This window comes from Mus caroli, unplaced genomic scaffold (genome assembly GCF_978045245.1).
Source record: "Mus caroli unplaced genomic scaffold, Mus_caroli_1 scaffold_12, whole genome shotgun sequence".
Lineage (NCBI taxonomy): Eukaryota > Metazoa > Chordata > Mammalia > Rodentia > Muridae > Mus > Mus caroli.
Window position 1 is genome coordinate 86,231,936 of NW_028227267.1, and position 18,457 is coordinate 86,250,392.

Here is an 18,457-nt window from a genome sequence, read left to right on the forward strand (position 1 = left end):
TGTTGACTTTTGTTTTTCTGTTCTTTAAATTGTACAGGTAAGAAAGAAAGCTAATTGGAGAACAGGTAGATATGGGAAATGACTTCCATGGAAGATTAAGAAACCCCAGGAAATGAAATTTTCTCTGGGACCAGGATCATTTTAGATAGAGTATGGGCTAGCCGGAAAGCAGTTGGTAATGCTCAGGAGATACTCTGTTGCACTCATTACACAAGATGGAAGAGGCACCGAGAAACACTTTGGTGTGCTCTCTGTATGCATTATGGAAGCACTGGCTCTCAAAATGTCAGAAAATCTGCAGAGCTGATGACTTTTTCCTTTTTCAGCCAGAGACAGAAATTAAATGTGATTATTTCAAAAGCTTTTCCCCCCCACTGGAAGAATATGTAGGGGCGTGGCAGGGGCCTGTGTCAAGCTGAGGCCCATCAGACCAAGACAAAGTCATCCTTTATTTACACATATGACTCTAGTATTCTAAAGACACTGGGCATTGCTTCTTTAATAAAGTGTGTTCTCTTGTAAATTGGAAATAAGTTGTGGAGTTACGCTAATTATTCTAACACGCAGAGTAAGAATTTTTTAAAAAGGACTTTGCGAACTCACTATTATGTACCAGTTTGAGAATTATCTTTAGCTTGGACTGATTTGTGCACATTTATTAGTGATATGAAGTCCACTGCTTTTATACCAGCTTTGTTTTCTACATGTTAGGTATAAAGCAACATGGTTCTTTACCTATACACTAGAGCAACATTAAGTTTTGCATTGGTTTATGTAAAACCCTGCTTTTTAGACTGTATTTTTAGTATGGATGTTTTGAAGCCGAAGGTTGTTGAATCATCTAAGAGGTTTACCTAAGGATGCTATTTTCCATATTGCCTTCTGTAGATCCTGAATGCCCAGGAATTCCATTAATTTAAACCTCCACTGTGCAGCTGAGATTTGTGTGAGGAATTATTGACTAAATTAGGTTAGAGTAATGCTGTTTTCTGTCTTTGCTGATGTATTTGTCAGACAGAGATATGAGAAAGTGAAGTTCTCATAATAGTTTATGAGCAAAATAAAAGAGAGTAGACAGATAACCACTATCACTGCTGCAGATTGCTAAAAGAAGCTTACTAACTTGGGGATAAAAAAGATGTCCCAGGGCCTTATCAGCAAATTCAATTACAAATGCAAAGCCAGGAGGTATATAAACTCTAAGCTAAAATCAGATTCTGATCATTTAGAGGCATCCTGGCTGCTTTTCATAGGTCTAAACCTCAGCTTGATGAGACAGGGGAAAATGGAAAGCATGTATTTTGAGGCAAGGGGTTATGTTTAAAATAATGAAATAGGTCTGCATGGAGGAGCTTAGCTAGCAGATTGGCCCAGCAGGTGCCCTCATTAGGACAGTTCCTTGAAGCTGTGGATTGTTAGCATAAATAGGAAAGCAATACCTTGGTTATAGTCCTTAGACACAGGTATTCATCTTCAAACTAAACTGTCCTTTGAAGAATTATGGGGTCCATAGAAACTGATCCTTTGGTATATTCTTAATATCAGGCACAATATGCATTAGTACAAATGGCAAATGAGCACTGCTTGTTCCAACTTAAATTTTTGTGTGCCATATTTCCTATGTGCATGGATATTGGAATAAACAATTTTCAAAGACTATTTTACTTTTGAAAATTGGGGCATTACTTTTGGTTTTAATGTGAGCTAACATCTGGGTTTTTAGATCAACATCTTCATACCATTATTCGGTATCATGTTTAGTTACAAGTTCCCAAATTCCATGTTTGATTTATAGAAGTATCTATACTTTTCAAATTCAATAGAATTCAAACAATTCTCATAACTTGCATGTGATATATATGTGGTAAATATAAAGTGTTTGGGTGTACAGAGGCCATTGGAGGAGATGGAGTGCCCTGCTCTATCATACTCCACGACACCATGGCTACAGTTTTCCTCAGGGAGCATGAAGTTTGACTGGTAATGAGCACGTCTCAGTTAGCCTCCAGTCTCTGTGTCTAACTGCATTGAGGTGCCCATGCCCAGCTTTTTACATAGGTTCTTGTGATTTAGACTCAGTTACACATGCTTGTACTACATTCTTATCTACTCAACTGTCTGGAGGATATGGAGCCTGAACTGTCCATGTCCTTCAATGTTGATGACCCAAGCTGATAACCCTAACATATACTAGCAAGAAGTTCAGCAAATACAAAAGAAGAAACACATTAATTCGCAATATTTTTAAATAAGACTTATAGTTTTCCCAAGACATAAAGTCAAATTATTGTGACTACATATACCAGTAGCTTAAAGTCCTTTAGGAGTCTTAGAAGTCATGTTAAGACTCCTAGCAAAGGAGAATGTGAAGCCAAAACCAGCCATCTTCTGTAACCCGACAAGTCTTCTAGTGGAGGAACTGAGACATAAACCTAGTCACAAACTTTTTGACCTACAATTTGTCCTTCCTATAACCTGTGGAGGAGTAAAGATAGGACAGAAATTGAGGGAATGGCCAGCCAAAGACTGGTCCGGCTTAAGACCCATGCCAGGAGAGGGAGCCCATCCCTCATACTGTTAATGATATTTTGTTATACTTGCAGACAGGAGCCTAGTATAACTGTCATCAGCGCAGTTTTACCTAGCAGCTGATGGAAACAGATGCAAAGGTAATAGGCAAACATTAGCCAGAGCTTGGTGAATCATGCAGAGGAGAGTGAAGAAGGATGGTAGGAACCAAGGGTCTCAAAGACATCCTAAGAAAACCTATAGAATCAATTCATCTGGGTCCATATTGGCTCACAGAGATTGATAAGCCAACCAGAGAGAATTCATGGGATTACCCTAGAATCTCTGTACAGTTGCACAGATTAGTCTTCATGCAGAACTCCTAATCACAGGATCCGGAGTCTTCTCTGACTCTGTTGCCTGCCTTTAGGGCACTTTCTCCCGGTGTGCTGTCTCCTCTACCCTCAGTAGAAGATGTGATGCCCCTATTATTACTGCAACTTGTGATGCCAAAGCTGGTTGATATGCATAGGAGCCCCCCCCCCTTTTATGAAAAGAAGGAAAGGGGAAGATTAGTAGGGATAAGGGGCATTGGGGCCACAAAGGACTGGCACAAGAGCAGGCATGAAAAACTGTGGTTAGGATATAAAGTTAACAAATTAAGTAGGTAAATTATAAAATTCAAACTACAACAACAATAAAAACAACACATCACCTTAAAATCAATGTGTCTTCAAATTCCTCAAGGTCAGAACTGAATCCAGGAATGGAGTCTTGTTGGGAGACTTCTGTGAACCTGTGACAAAACTTCAAGAAAACAAGGCAAGAGTCCTGTGATCTCAGTTTCTTCAAAAACAGAATTGTTCTCAGAACATGCTTTTCTTCCACTCCTAGGTGTACTGAATAGGAGCGAATTTGCTTTATAGTATTCAGTACAATAGGGTATTGGTATTTGTTCATATGTATAATGGAAAAACATGGTTTTGTCATATAAAGCTTTGTCTCTGCCAAATTAAGAAGTCCTGTGTAATTTTACACTTTATTCATGCTACTCTTCTTAAACTTTAATAAATTGTCTATTGTCTAATATTCTGAATAAAATCTGTGATTGCTTGAGACTGTAGTCTACTTCATTTTTAGTCTCCATTTTCTGAGGTTCATGTCTCTAGTACCATGGTAAACACCTCAAGATGATTATGCATCTTGCTACCATGGCCAAAAGTAATTCCAGTTTCAGTTTCAGTTTGCCATTTATTTGTACCACTTATTCGTTACTGGAACATCACATGAAGTTTTCTAAGCAATTTTGAAGATAAAATTTGAAAATTCTATTGCATATTAATGTTTGTGAATCATCTCACCTAGAAATAGATTATCAGTTACTAAATTAGACTGATAATTTCTAAAGTTGATAACTAACAATTTCTTGGAAATTGTGTATTAAATATTAATTAACTCATTAATTCTCCATAATAATAATGAAAATTGCTGGTTATTTTTTTTTCAGTACAGAGAAACTGAAAAAAAAAGGTTAATTCTCTCTCTCTCTCTCTCTCTCTCTCTCACACACACACACACACACACACACAAACACACATACAATAACTACATGGCAATTTTGATCCCAAGTTTTTTAATTAGATACTTTTGTTTATTTCTATACTTGTATTCTTTCTGGCTTTTTGTTTTGATTTTGGTTTGAGACAGTGTCTCCTTATGTAGCTCTCACTCTCCTGGAACTCATGATGGAACTCAGACCGGCTTGCAGCTCACAGAGAATCCTCTGTATATGCCCCCAAGCACTGGAATCAAAGCTGTGAAATAGTATGCCTGGCTTGATTATATTCTTTTTTAAAAACATTTTTTTCATTTTGAATTATTATATTTTGATTTTTATGAGTTTTTGTTTTTATGAATTTATATTACATCAGTTTTCCCTTTACCATTCTTCCTTCTAAGCCCTCCCAAAGATCCCTCTTTGTTTTCTTTAAAATCATGGCCATTTCCTTTAATAATGGTTGTTATATCACACACACACACACACACACACACACACACACACACACACACACCTTTCTAAAATCACAAGTACAGCCTTTTATGTGAAATTCTGTCTCCTGGGAAATGTCATGAATTACATCCATCAAATCTCACCAATATGCCTGTCTAGACATGAATGCAATGCACTGAATAAGGGCAGGGATATCGGGCATGCTAATGTGGACTGAGGAAAGCACAGGAGGACTCGATGCTGTGCAAAGAGCTACAGGCAGTCAAGGAATGCTGCGCAAGAGATAAGTACAACCAGTTAGCTATCCACAATGAAACAATTAGGTTTAAAACATACACAAAAGTAAAACTATATGGAATGAGCAAATTGTAATAACTTATTTAGAAATTACATTTTTAAGAAGTTCTTAATTAGTTTCAGTTTATAAAACTTCCTAAAATCTCCTTGTAAGAAACTTACATGTGAAATCACATTCTGATGCCTTTGACAATCCTATATCTTTATTATTTCTGTTAAATTTTATACTATTGACATGCAATCAATTTTTATATAATTTGCTTTATATAATATAATATAATATTTCATGATTAATTCCAGTATTTACTAGTGTACTTACCATGTGAAATTTCACATATTGAAGTTTTCTTGAAACAGAACTGCAAAAATATTGAATGAAAATATATCCATCTTAAAATTTAAATATATTTCTCCTAGATGTATTATCAGAGGGACCCAGTAAATGTTATAAGGAAAAATATGTAACTATCTATTATCAATAAATTCTCTAAATGAATTGTTGATGTAGTCAAAACCTGCTCAAATGAATGCTATTAAGATTGAAATTAAAAATTACTTATAAACATTCTAAATATTCCATACTAAAACAGACTATCAAACACACACATGTGTGCATGCACGCATATGTACATACACACACACACACACACCAGTGAAGCTGGAATTAAAAGAAAGTATAAAAAGTCAGGATAAGAAAAAATATTTTTTTACTAATATGTAGTAATTTTAAATATCTATACAGCAGTCAGACTTCAAAATATAAAAACAATTGTAATGAATATTGTTTGTTTTTCACATAAAACCACATTCTTCAAAGAAATAAGACATTTCATTTGTTTGTAAATGCAGTGTCAAGATTGCAATTTCTTTTACTTGTTATTTTCCATCTTGCTTGTTGGCATATCCTGTGTACATGTGTCTCCCTGTGCAAAGGAAGGACACCACTTCTTTACTTTAGGCCTTCTAGATTTATGGGAAAGCAGCTACCCTGGAATTTAAGGGTCAAAGTTTTCTTGTGTCTCTGTTAACATTGCCTAAGGGATTCTTTCCTCTGCAGAAATTTCACATTCAATCATAGCGTACTCTGAGTGCATTTGTCATGGTCTTGACAGATTGGATAAATGGTTAGTTAAAGCCAGGGTGAAGGTTAATACGGACAAGACTGAGGTAGCCAAATTAAAAGCAAACTATCAGTTATAACTGGCTTGTTAGGGAGTGACTAGTTAGGTTCAAATAGAGCAAAATTGCAAGTGTCAGGTAATAGATTTACAAGCATAGATTTTGACTTTGCAGTAATAGGCAATTAAAATCAAAACTTTACTTTTGTACAGTTGAAATCAGGACCTGAAAGCCTGTTGACATCTTCCCATAATATTTATTGTTGACAGAGCAGCATTAATAAAGCAAATTATTAAAGTTGTAACACAACCAAGATGCAAGAGAAAATTAAAGGAACAAAAGTTGTAGTGTTCACAATACTCTGCATGCTGAATGCAATGAATATAAGAAACAATAGCCATGTTGGGTAAAAGTCTGCCAAACTCTCTCCTCAGGAGGAATGGTCATGGACTTCAGGGTAAAGATGTTGTTAACATTCTCTTACAGTATTAACATCTAAACACTTGAGTACACATGAGAAAAATTATAAATACATTTGAATTCTGAGACTTCAATAATACTTAAACAATTGAGTATTATTTTAGATATGAATAGTTTAAGTATTTTGAAACTAACTTAAATGCATTCATTTAATAAACTTAAATAAGTTTCAATAAAGTATTGAATTTCACATTTTTTCAATTAATTTACTGCAGATTTTAAGCCATGTGTAAGAGTTCAAACCTATAGTATCCATACATTAATTAAAAAGTAATTATTAACAGAGGCAACCCCTGAATGAATTACATATTTCCTTGAGCCTCCCAGAGTTCTTCCAGTATTCAGCAAGGGGCAGAGCTAGAATAATATTTTTAGAACTCAAAGCATCTTCTACACAGTCATTTAAATTATGTTAATGACACTATCATAAGCATTTGCCAAACAATAGGAAACTGCCTATGCAATTAATGTCTTTCTTGAATCAATTTAGTCTTTAATTTTTTATAATGAATAACAAATTTTAAAACATTTGCTCATAATGCCAGCTATTCCCTTGAGCTTATTACTTGATGAAAGACAACCGATGCCTTCAATTCATTCTCCAAAGACACTAAATGTTAAATCCTTCAGAGATTCACCAGCTATTATGAATTTCTTGTACCAACACAGTCTCATTTCTAGGAACTATTGTTTGGGAAAATCCTCATTTGAAATTTTTATAAATATGAATATGTATTCACTGCATGGCAATGCATCCAACATATTAAATTGAAAATGTAAGTAACTAAAACTCAAGTTGGGCAGAATAGAAACACAAAGAATTAAAGAAATGGTAAATGCAAGTCCAAGCCAGTAATATAATTACATTATATATAGAAATTTATAAAAAATTTACTAGCAAATTATTTTTAAACACTTTATATCTTTAAATGAATATGATTATTTTTGATTGAATTAACTTTAGAAATGGGGTTGCCTTTGTATTATGATATTCAGAATAAAGCATTAAATACAATCTATTAAAGCAAAAGCCAAACAGTAAAGTGTTTACCTGGAAATATTTTACATTATTTTTAACTGTATTTAGAAAATTATATTATGTCACCTAATCTACACCAGTTAGAGTATAAATAAGTTTTTAAATAATAACATAATATAAATATAAATTTCATCAATTTAAATATCTGAAAGGTTCCTAATATTGTACTCAATTACAAATACTCAATAGTTTTTCTCATCTTTTGAGTGTTTTTATATAAAAAATGATATTTTCCAATTAATTTATAGGTGATTTTCAAATTGTCTACATAAATCTGTGTCTATTTCTTATTGTTTTCTAAAGACTTATCAGTGATTACATCACATCTAATTTCAACTACAAATGCCAGTTAATAATGCAGAACACTGGATAATAAAAATAACATAGAAAATTAAAACCAGTTACCGTCCAATATATAGAAGTCAATAATTATATTCTAATTATATATGTTTATGCATGCGTGTAACAGAAATTGATGAATATGTTCAAAATATTTGTTTCTTTGATCGATAGCAAGAAATGCAATTCTATGTTTTGCATTATTAAATGCAAATAATTTGTTTCTTCTTTTTTGTTTTTATTAAATTATTTTATTTATTTGCATTTTATTTATTTGCATATTATTTGCAGTTCTTCACTGCATCCCTCCCTGCCTCTGAGAGTTTGTACCTCCACCCTCTCACCCACTGCCCCTCTCCACTACCACCATCCTTCTTCCCTGTGGCATCAGGTTTTCACAGGATTAAGTGCATCCTTTCCCACTGAGTCCATGGAAGGCAACACATCTGCCCTGGGTTTCTTCTTACTAATTAAAGAGAATTAAAGACAGCAGATACACTGAAAAGTTCATTCCTCTAAAAGTGTTTCTTTCAAGATATGCTTTATTTTTGTGGGAATGATATTTGGAATGCTTTGACTCATAGTTCTTACTGAAAGCAGCGAGAATTCTCGCCAAATCTAAATCATCTGTGTTTGTATCATAAGTATTTTGAATTGTGTAGGAAGGAGTTTTCTTGTGGGATGGGGAGAGCCTGACTATGACAGTGTGCATTAGGCTGAAGTTACTGCTGTGGCAGTTAACATAGTTAAGAAACTGAGTCAATAGTCATGAGAGTATGTTGATTACAAGCTTGCTATGCATGGCATGCTCTCCCTGCTTTCTTATATCACTCAGGACACCCTGCTCAGGGGCATCACCACCCACAGATGCACTGGGCTTTTCCATCTCAATCCCCAATAAACAAAATGTCTCATGTACACACTGATCTTATAAAGTTATTTTCTAAACTGAAATTTCCTCTTCTCAGATAACTCTTCTTTGTCTCAAGTATACACACACACACACACACACACACACATACACACACACACACACACACACACATACACACACACTCACACACACATACACACACACTCACACACACACATACACACACACATACACACACACACATACACACACACACATACACACACACATACACACACACACTCACACACACACACACACATACACACACACATACACACACACACCACACACACACACACTCACACATACACACACATACACACACACACACTCACACATACACACACACACACACACACACACACACACACACACCACAACCAACAGCAACAACAACAATAGCAACAGCACCACTTAACTAATACTACCACTAAAAGCCCTGACTGCACTATATATCTTTTGTGTAAATTGAAGTGTATAGAAAAAATATTAAATATTGATAAATAAATATCAATGAAGACTAAGAACAGAGGAAAGAAAATGTAGAGGCAGCCACAAGAAATACCTAGAGCAGAGAGGGCTTTACTTGGTCTTATTATCTATATGTATTCTCTTTCAGTATTCTTATGTAGTTCTGAGTTTGGTTTAAACTTCAATGACTTTGTTATTTGCAAACTAGTTATCACTTTTTACAAATTCATTCTTTTCTCATAATTATTAAATAGGTTGTTTGTCTGGGCCTCTGTTCTGTTTCTGTCTTTTGTCTCCTGCTCTTCCTGCATTACTTCCTTATTCCTGTCCTGCTGTACTTTTATCCTGTTTGAGGCATTTATTCCTTTCTCTTCTCTCTCAATTTCCTTCTACTCCTCTTAATGTTTACCCTTTCTTACTCTGTGTCCATAAATAAATAAATAAAACACTATTACTAGCCAATTACTAAATACATTACCCTATTGCAGTTTCAAATTAAGAGTTAAGTATTTTTCCTGCTCATGCACAAATGAGTAAGTATAGTCTTCACATTGAAAAGCTCTTTAACTATAGCTTTCACTTTCACTTTCATTTGAACTATAACTTTATAACTATGAACTCATAGTTTATAATATCTTCTTTCTTCGGGAGACATATTAAGAATTATAAAGAAGTTTCCTTAAATTTTGTGAAAATATCTATCTTGGGGTAAATGACAATGTTCATTGTCATTGTCAAGATATTGGTCACAATTAAGCACTACAGTCCTTGCACACAATCATGTAGCTAGGAGGACTGATGCCAGATATGTGGAGGTCAGTGTTGCTATGACAACAGAATGGTACCTGTGGTGATATGGACCAATATTAGAGATGAGGGTGCTTACTGAAGCTACAGAAGGTAGCATCACTGTCAAGGTCATGTCTTAGAAAACATATCCACTGTGGATATTGTTTATGCTTAGATACAAATAATTAAAATCATGAATATTCACAGCAGCAATTCTTTTGGGATTCAGGTAAACAGACTCACAGGATCCAGACACTTGTCCAAGGCCTAACAAGAAGTGTGCGTCATAAAAAGGACTGAATGCTTGGAGCCTGAATTCTGTACTCTCCCTTTCTTTTCTTCCCAATGGAGACACTGTACTCTGCTCTCTTCCCTGTAACCATCCCTCTCTGAAACTTAACTTACAATTACTTTCTTTTCCGAGCCCAAAAGAATCATACCCATTTCATGGGTCCAGTCTATTCAGCAGTCAAACTTTGTGTCTGTTGTCTCTGCATTGTATTTGCATATCAAAAAAAAGTTTGAATTTACTTGTGGATAGAAGTTGGGTTGTGTTTTGTTTTTAGTGTTTAGTACTTCAGTTTGTTTTCTATTTTTGGAAAATATTAACCAAGTCTCGCTTGTGAAAAGAAAATATGAAAATAATAAAAAATAAAACCAAAGTATTGAAAGTATGAAGTATAGAAATATTAAAAATACATTATGAAAGGCATTTTTCTAACAATAGGAACAAACATGAATTTTGTTTGTCTTTCTGATTATTCTTTTATATGGTTGTGCATTTTTAGGACATCAGTTCGGAGTATAACTTCTTTGTAATATTCTATGTAGTATAAACTACAAAACCTTATCAATTAACTACAATGTTTAAAATGTAAAGTTTTACAATAAACTCTGTACAAAAGCACAGACTACAAATATGTTTTGCATAATGACTGCTTAGATATGACGTTAATCAGGGGGAACAGGGTGAAAGATCCCTTTTTAAAATATTAGTTTAAAACAATAAAAAACACAAATCTGAATTCTTCGATTTCTTTTGCTAAACTTCAAATCTGTCTCTGCTATCTGGGTTTTGTAGGTCTGTTCTATGTGTCTCATATCTGTCTTTTACTAATAAAGTGAATTTTTCTATATTTACTCAACAGCACAGAAAACGTGGTACGAGAAAGAAATGAGGTGTTTTTTTTTTTTCCTGTAAAAATATTTTTAAAATTTATAAAGGAAAATGTTAATTTACTCCTTCCATCTTACCCAAAGTAGCCTCAAAAGAGCCAAGTTTTCAACTTCTATCCACAAGTAGATTCAAACATTTTTGATAAGTAAATAATTATTTTTTATATAGTTGTTTCAGTGGAGCATATAATTAACTCTTCCCTCTGTTTTGGGTTTCTGTCTGTCTCTCTGTCTCTCTCTGTCTCTGCCTGTCTGTCTGTCTGTATCTCTCTCTCTCTGTCTCTCTCTGTCTCTCTCTCTCTCTCACACACACACACACACACACACGAGACAGAAGGGGGAAGACAGAGAGAGAGAAGAGAAAGAAATAAAGAGATAGAGATACAATTTAGAATTAATTATTTTGGGGAAGTAGCACTACATAAAGGGGAATATTGGAGTAGATTAAAGGCTTAATTCCAGCTTTTCCAACAATGTTTGCTCACCAACAGAAAGTCCAAGGATCCAGTAGATGTTTGATCCACAAGACTGAATGTCTCAGCTCTTCTTCAGTATACACAACAATTGGAAAGAAGATAGTTCAAATGTCATTTTAGTATTGTACCCACCAATAAAAAGAAGAAGAGACTGGAAAAGAGTGAAGTATTCCTTATTCCATGTCCCATACATAGTATTATACCATAATCATAAAGATTAAAAAATATTTACACTTGAAAAGATCTCAATTCAAGTGATTCTCCCATGCAAGTGACTCTCCCCACTTTAAAATGACTTAGTATAGAAAAATTACTCATAGGTGTAACTATTTTCTTGTCGTTTAGTCAAGGTCAGATGGAGTCAAGTTGTCAACCAACAATAGACAAAATATTTGATTAAATTATTTTCTGAAATTCAAGTTAAATTCAAACAGGCTGAATACACAGTAGATAAAAAAAGATTAATAGTTTTAAATAATATCATGATCTCTTACTAATTTTATTTAGATGTAAGGCAAGGTTCTTTTTCTATAGGAATCTTTATTACCCACTAGATTAATAATTGTGCAAATATGGCACAAAAACATGAACATTCTGTTACAATAATACACAGTGGCATGGTTAGTACGAAATTTCTACTTAGTTTAGTATAGTGTCAAAAGATCATAACATCTTTATCAAGGATTTTCCTCAATCAGACTTTGACTATAAGTATGTCTACAAAAGGATCATCTTTATTGATCCTTGAAATATGAGTTTCCATGGATATTTTGTTCCCTATTCTAAGGAGGAATGAAGTATCCACACGTTAGTCTTCCTTCTTGATTTTCTTCTCTTTTGCAAATTGTATCTTGGGTATTCTAAATTTCTGAGCAAATATCCACTTATCAGTGAGTGCATATCAAGTGACTTCTTTTGTGACTGGGTTACCTCACTCAAGATGATATCTTCCAGATACATCCATTTGCCTAAGAATTTCATAAATTCATTGTTTTTAATAATGAAGTAGTACTCCATTGTGAAAATGTACCACACCTTCTGTATCCATTCCTCTGTTGAGGGACATTTGGATTCTTTCCAGCTTATGGCTATTATAAATAAGGCTGCTATGAACATAGTGGAGCATGTGTCCTTATGTACCAGTTGGAACATCTTCTGGGTATATGCCCAGAAGAGGTATTGCTGGATCTTCCTATAGTACTATGTCCAATTTTCAGAGGACAGACTGATTTCCAGAGTGGTTGTACAAGATTGCAATCCCACCAGCAATGGAGGAGTGTTCCTCTTTCATCACATCTTCGCCAGCATCTGCTGTCACCTGAATTTTTGATCTTAGCATTCTAACCTGTATTAGTTAGGGTTTTACTGCTGTGAACAGACACTATGACCAAGGCAAGTCTTATAAAAAAAAACATTTAATTGGGACTGGCTTACAGGTTCAGAGGTTCAGTCGATTATCATCAAGGTGGGAGCATGGCAGTATCCAGGCAGGGATGGCACAGGAGGAGCTGAGAGTTCTGTCTTCATCCAAAGGCTGCTAGTGGAAGACTGACTTTCAGGCAACTAGGGTGAGGATCTTATTCCCACACCCATAGACACACCCATTCCAACCAGGTCACACCTATTCCAACAAGGCCACACCTTCAGATGGTGCCACTCCCTGGTCCAAGGATATACAAACCATCACATAACCCATGGAAGGAATTACAGAGACAAAATTTGGAGCTAAGACAAAAGGATGTACCATCCAGAGACTACCCCACCTGGGGATCCATCCCATAATCAGCTACCAAACACAGACACTATTGCACATGCCAGTAAAATTTTGCTGAAAGGAATCTGATATAGCTGTCTCCTGTGAGGCTATGCCAGTGCCTGGCAAATACAGAAGTGGATGTTCACAGTCATCTATTGGATGGAACACAGGGTCCCCAATGGAAGAGCTAGAGAAAGTACCCAAGGAGCTGAAGAGGTCTGCAGCCCTATAGGTGGAACAAAATATGAACTAACCAGTACCCCCAGAGCTTGTGTCTCTAGCTTCATATGTAGCAGAAGATGGCCTAGTCTGCCATCATTGGGAAGAGAGGCCCCTTGGTCTTGCAAACATTATATGTTCCAGTACAGAGGAACACCAAGGCCAAGAAGTGAGAGTGAGTGCGTAGGAGAGCAGGGTGGGGGAGAGGGTATAGGGGACTTTCAGGAGAGCATTTGAAATGTAAATGAAGAAAATATCTAATAAAAAATGAAAGAAAAAAAAGAAATACGAGTTTCCAACACACTATGATTTGTATTCTTTATAGGGAAGATAGTCATGAGATTTATAAAAAATGCAAGATATTCATAAGAAATCAAACAAACCATAAAGCAACCCACCAAATAGCATTCTTCAAGTATCCTGCTTTGAAGTTCTATCTTTAGTTCCTGCCTTGAATCCCCCAATTTTGTACTGTGATCTAAGAATGGAAGACAGGATAAAAACATTGATTCTCCCGTTTCCTCTTTTTGTCACAGTGCTTTATCTCTGAAATGGAAAGGAAATGGTAACACACATATGCAATATATATTTAATAACATTAGAAGTATGGTTAGGGTTTATAGGAATCTAGAAAAACCTTCAGTTCTGTAAATTGGAATCAGGTTATTATGTAAATGTTGCACAAGACTCTTAATCTTATGCTTTAGTGACATAATTTGAATATGCAGAGTCCATATGTGTTTCAAATACTTCATCATTTATATATGATAGTATAGGGAGTTAGCCAAGATATCACCAAATGTAGCATGCTCAAAGAAGTGGGGCCTCCGAAAATCCATAAAAGAGTTGGAATAGATGCAACAATCTACTACTTTCTGTCATATATCTGACTGTCTCTCTATCCTGTATCATCTAATTCTAGCCCTAGATCTCTAGTTATCTAGATCTCTACCTCTATCCTCCTTTTATTTTGCTTGTCCACATGATGTGAGAAAAAATTACCACACTATACACCAAGAGGTACTAATATAAAATGATACCAAAGGAAGTGACACATAATGGTATGGAGTGGACATGAAAATAACACTAGCATGCTCTCCTTCTCACTTCCCATCTTCCTCCTGTTTGTGTGTGTGTGTGTGTGTGTGTGTGTGTGTGTGTGTGTGTGTGTGTGTGTGTGTGTGTGTGTGTGATGTATACTTATCCGCTTTCCATGTGCATGCATGGAAACATGAGGAAATTGCTTTAGTGACATCCACATTGGCATTTTTGTTTATTTGTTTTGTTTTGTGCTGTTTTGTTTTGTTTTGAAATATGTTCTCATATTGCTTTAAATGAGCCAAGTAGGCTAGATAGCCAGCTATCCCCAGGAAACTTTTATCTGCCCCCTAACACTTAGATTCCAAGCATACCAAATTGCCCAGTTTTAAAGGAGACTGTAAGCATCCAACTCAGATAATTTTGATTGTATACAGTTCATTACAGGCAAAACTGTATCTACAGTCTTACTCTTTGTATTGATTGTAGATGCTATAATTTACAGTAACAAAAACAAGACTAACACAGATCACTGTCATTGAAACTATGAGTGATTTGTGGGTCTACAAATAATTATATAGTTTCGATACTTTTGAAGTTGACTATTTGAAAAGATTTGAAAAAAATAACAAAGAAAGAATAGTGTAAGGTGAGCTACACGTGATATCCAGATATTGATAAAAAGTATCATAGTAAAACTGTAGTCCTGAGGTTCATGGTGAAGTTAAGAATAGTAGAGGCCAGAGCATAGAAGACTAAGACATTCATCTTAACTTAGGTGAAAAGACTTGAGCTTTGTTTTTACCATGTCATAAGACATAGTGGATGACTGAAATTAAAAGTGTGGATTAGTTTACCTGTTCTAGGTAGAGAAAAATAAGCACAAAAACATAGATATTACTGGACATTCTTAGTCATAGTACTTTTGGCATACGTCAAAGTTAGGGTTAATATTGCTCTGCTGAATCACCATGACCAAAATTAACCTGGGAAGTAAAGTGTTTATTGCTATAACAATTTCATATAAGAGCTCATCAACAAAAGCAGTGAAGGTAGCAATGTACTAAAGGAAAACGCCTGGGGGAAGAAAAGAGCTGAGGTTGAAGCCAAGGAGGAGTGATGCTTACTGGATTGTTCCTCATAGCTGGCTCAGTCTGCTTCCTTATAGAACACTGGACCACCAGCCAAGGGATAGCACCATCCACAATAGACTGGGGCCTCGTTCATCATTCAGTAATTAAGAAAATGCCTTACAGTCAGATCTTGTGATGTTACTTTGCCAATTGAAACTGCTTCCTTTTTTATTTCACTAGCTAATGTGAAATTAGAATACAAGTAGCCAGGATAGTATGATAGAGCAAAAAAATCAGATTAGAGAATGGAATTTATTTTTTACAAAAGGCAATTTATTGAGTGAAGCCTGTGATACTTCAATGAGTGTGGTGGTACCCACATGTGATTCTATCATGTTAGGCAAATGCCCTACCAATGAGCCACTACTTGAACACACACACACACACACACACATGTTCCCTCTCTCACATATACATATACACATATGTGTGCGTATGTGTGTATGTGAGAGAGTGAGAAACAAAGGAATTTATCTCAAAGACTAGTGAAGGTAATCATTTTAAGAGAAAGACATGGAGTACTTTGTTCACCCCAGATTTCTTTGAGAACTCTCCTAAGATTTACTGGACACCTAGAGCTTTTACAGTGCTGGTTCATTGGATCCCAGCTGTCTGTTTGCTTTGCTCGTAGCCAACTTTTACCCTTTACAAAGTCAATGTTATGTTACGTTTGAAATGAGGACAGATGCAAGATTTACTAGATCACAGGGGCATGGGAACCTTGGCTAAGAATTCAGAAGAAAGCTTGCAGTGAGTGTGCATCAGTGTACATCAGCAGCTCTATCCCCACAAGACTCACCATAACAGGGCATCTAAATTGTAGCAACAGCACAACCCAAAGAGACTCAGAGGAGTTTTGGGTTGTTTTGTCCACCCTGATTCCTTGTGCCTTGTTTCTGAGAGACCACCAGTGACCCCCATGTCACTGTGTTATGGCTTGCTCAAACATAGCATTCTCTTGTTAAAGGATTTCACCTAACAGTTTACCTGAATCTCAGAGGAAACTTTAGACTTGGCCTGTTGACAAAAGCTGAAGGATATACTGACTGTACTTTGAACAGTGAGGCAGAGATGAGCCTTTTTGGGTCAGGGATGGAATGTTGTTTGGGATAAAGAGGAATTCTCTAAGGCTCATGTGCTATTTTCAATTAAATGATAATTTTGTAAATGTATAACTTTATTTGCTTTCGTGATGCCTACCATCTTCTGTGAATTTAACAGACAAAATTGGTTAAATGGCAATTATGTGTTTGATTTCTACAAAATTTGTAAATATACTCAATATTTTTACAATGCAAAATAATCTTGGCATAAATAACTAAATATATTTAATTAAAGTAAACACATCCACTTAAAAATCCACAAGAGTCAAGTACATCTGAGAAATCCTATTCCTCTATGATTGCTTTGAAGTTTAAAACTATATCAAAAGCAGTGTCAATAACATTGAAATTGTGGTGTCTAAAAAGATATTAAATCAAAGAGTAAATAATATAAATAAATATAAATCCTCGATCAAATAACTAGAGATAATAGTCATTTGTAATAGTCATGTCAATGATACCTCAAATTTTATAATTATGTCACATCGACTAGTGACTAAGACTAAGCAGATAATTACAGCATGTTGCTCTTGTGATTCCATGTGACAGTCTTTTACATGTTGTTCCTCCTCCTTGTCATTTTCCTCTGCTCGCATCTCCACCTCTACCTTTTCTTTCCCATCTTTGTCCTTGTTTTTACTTTTTTATTTTCTGTTGAAAAATTTACACTTGTCAAGGTGTCACTCTCTGTTTTTCCTGGCATTGTAGACTGCACATACAAGGATAGACGAAAAGAGTACACTTGTCCTTGGGGTAAGTTGCAGCCACATGGACCCACTATTAATTTACTATACAAAATAAATATATAAATAAAAACATTTTTAGGGAAGAACCTTTAAAAATTTGTCAATTTATTTTGCATTTTAAAATACATGCATGCTTAAGCTTGCATTTTTCCATTAAAATATTCAGACAATCTTTTAGAATATTTTTAAAAGTCTCTAGTGAAAATCACACACACACACATACACACACACACACACACACACACACACACACACACACACACACACATATATATATATATATATATATATATATATTACATCACATTTTTTCTTTTCACACAAGATGTTTATGCCTTCCTGATGATACTGTGCTCTACCTATAGATAAGTATGGGCTTACACAAGGGGCTATCAAAGTTATGGTCATCTGGCAACTGTTGGCAGCAGATGCAGAGATACAGAGCCAAACATTAGGCATAGCCATGGAGCACCAAAAAGACAGGGTGGAGGACTCTAAATGCTGGATACCTAGGGGTCATGTCCCTCAGTTTTAACTAGGCAGAGATCTCAGGAGCTCACATAGACTGAAGCAACAAGCAAGGATCCTCTATGGGTAGGAAGAAGGTCCTCTGCCTATACCTTATGGCTGTATAGCTTGGAGTTCTTGTGGGACCCCTAGCACTGGTAGTGGAAGGTATATCTGACTCTTTTGCGTGCAGTTGGGACTCTTTTACTCTTACCTAGTCCATCCTTGACTTGAGAGTTTGTGTCTAGTCTTATTGTAACTTTTTATTCCCTGTTGTTATATGGCTATCCCTGGAAGACCTGCTCTTGATTTTTTTTTTAATGTTTGTTTTTTT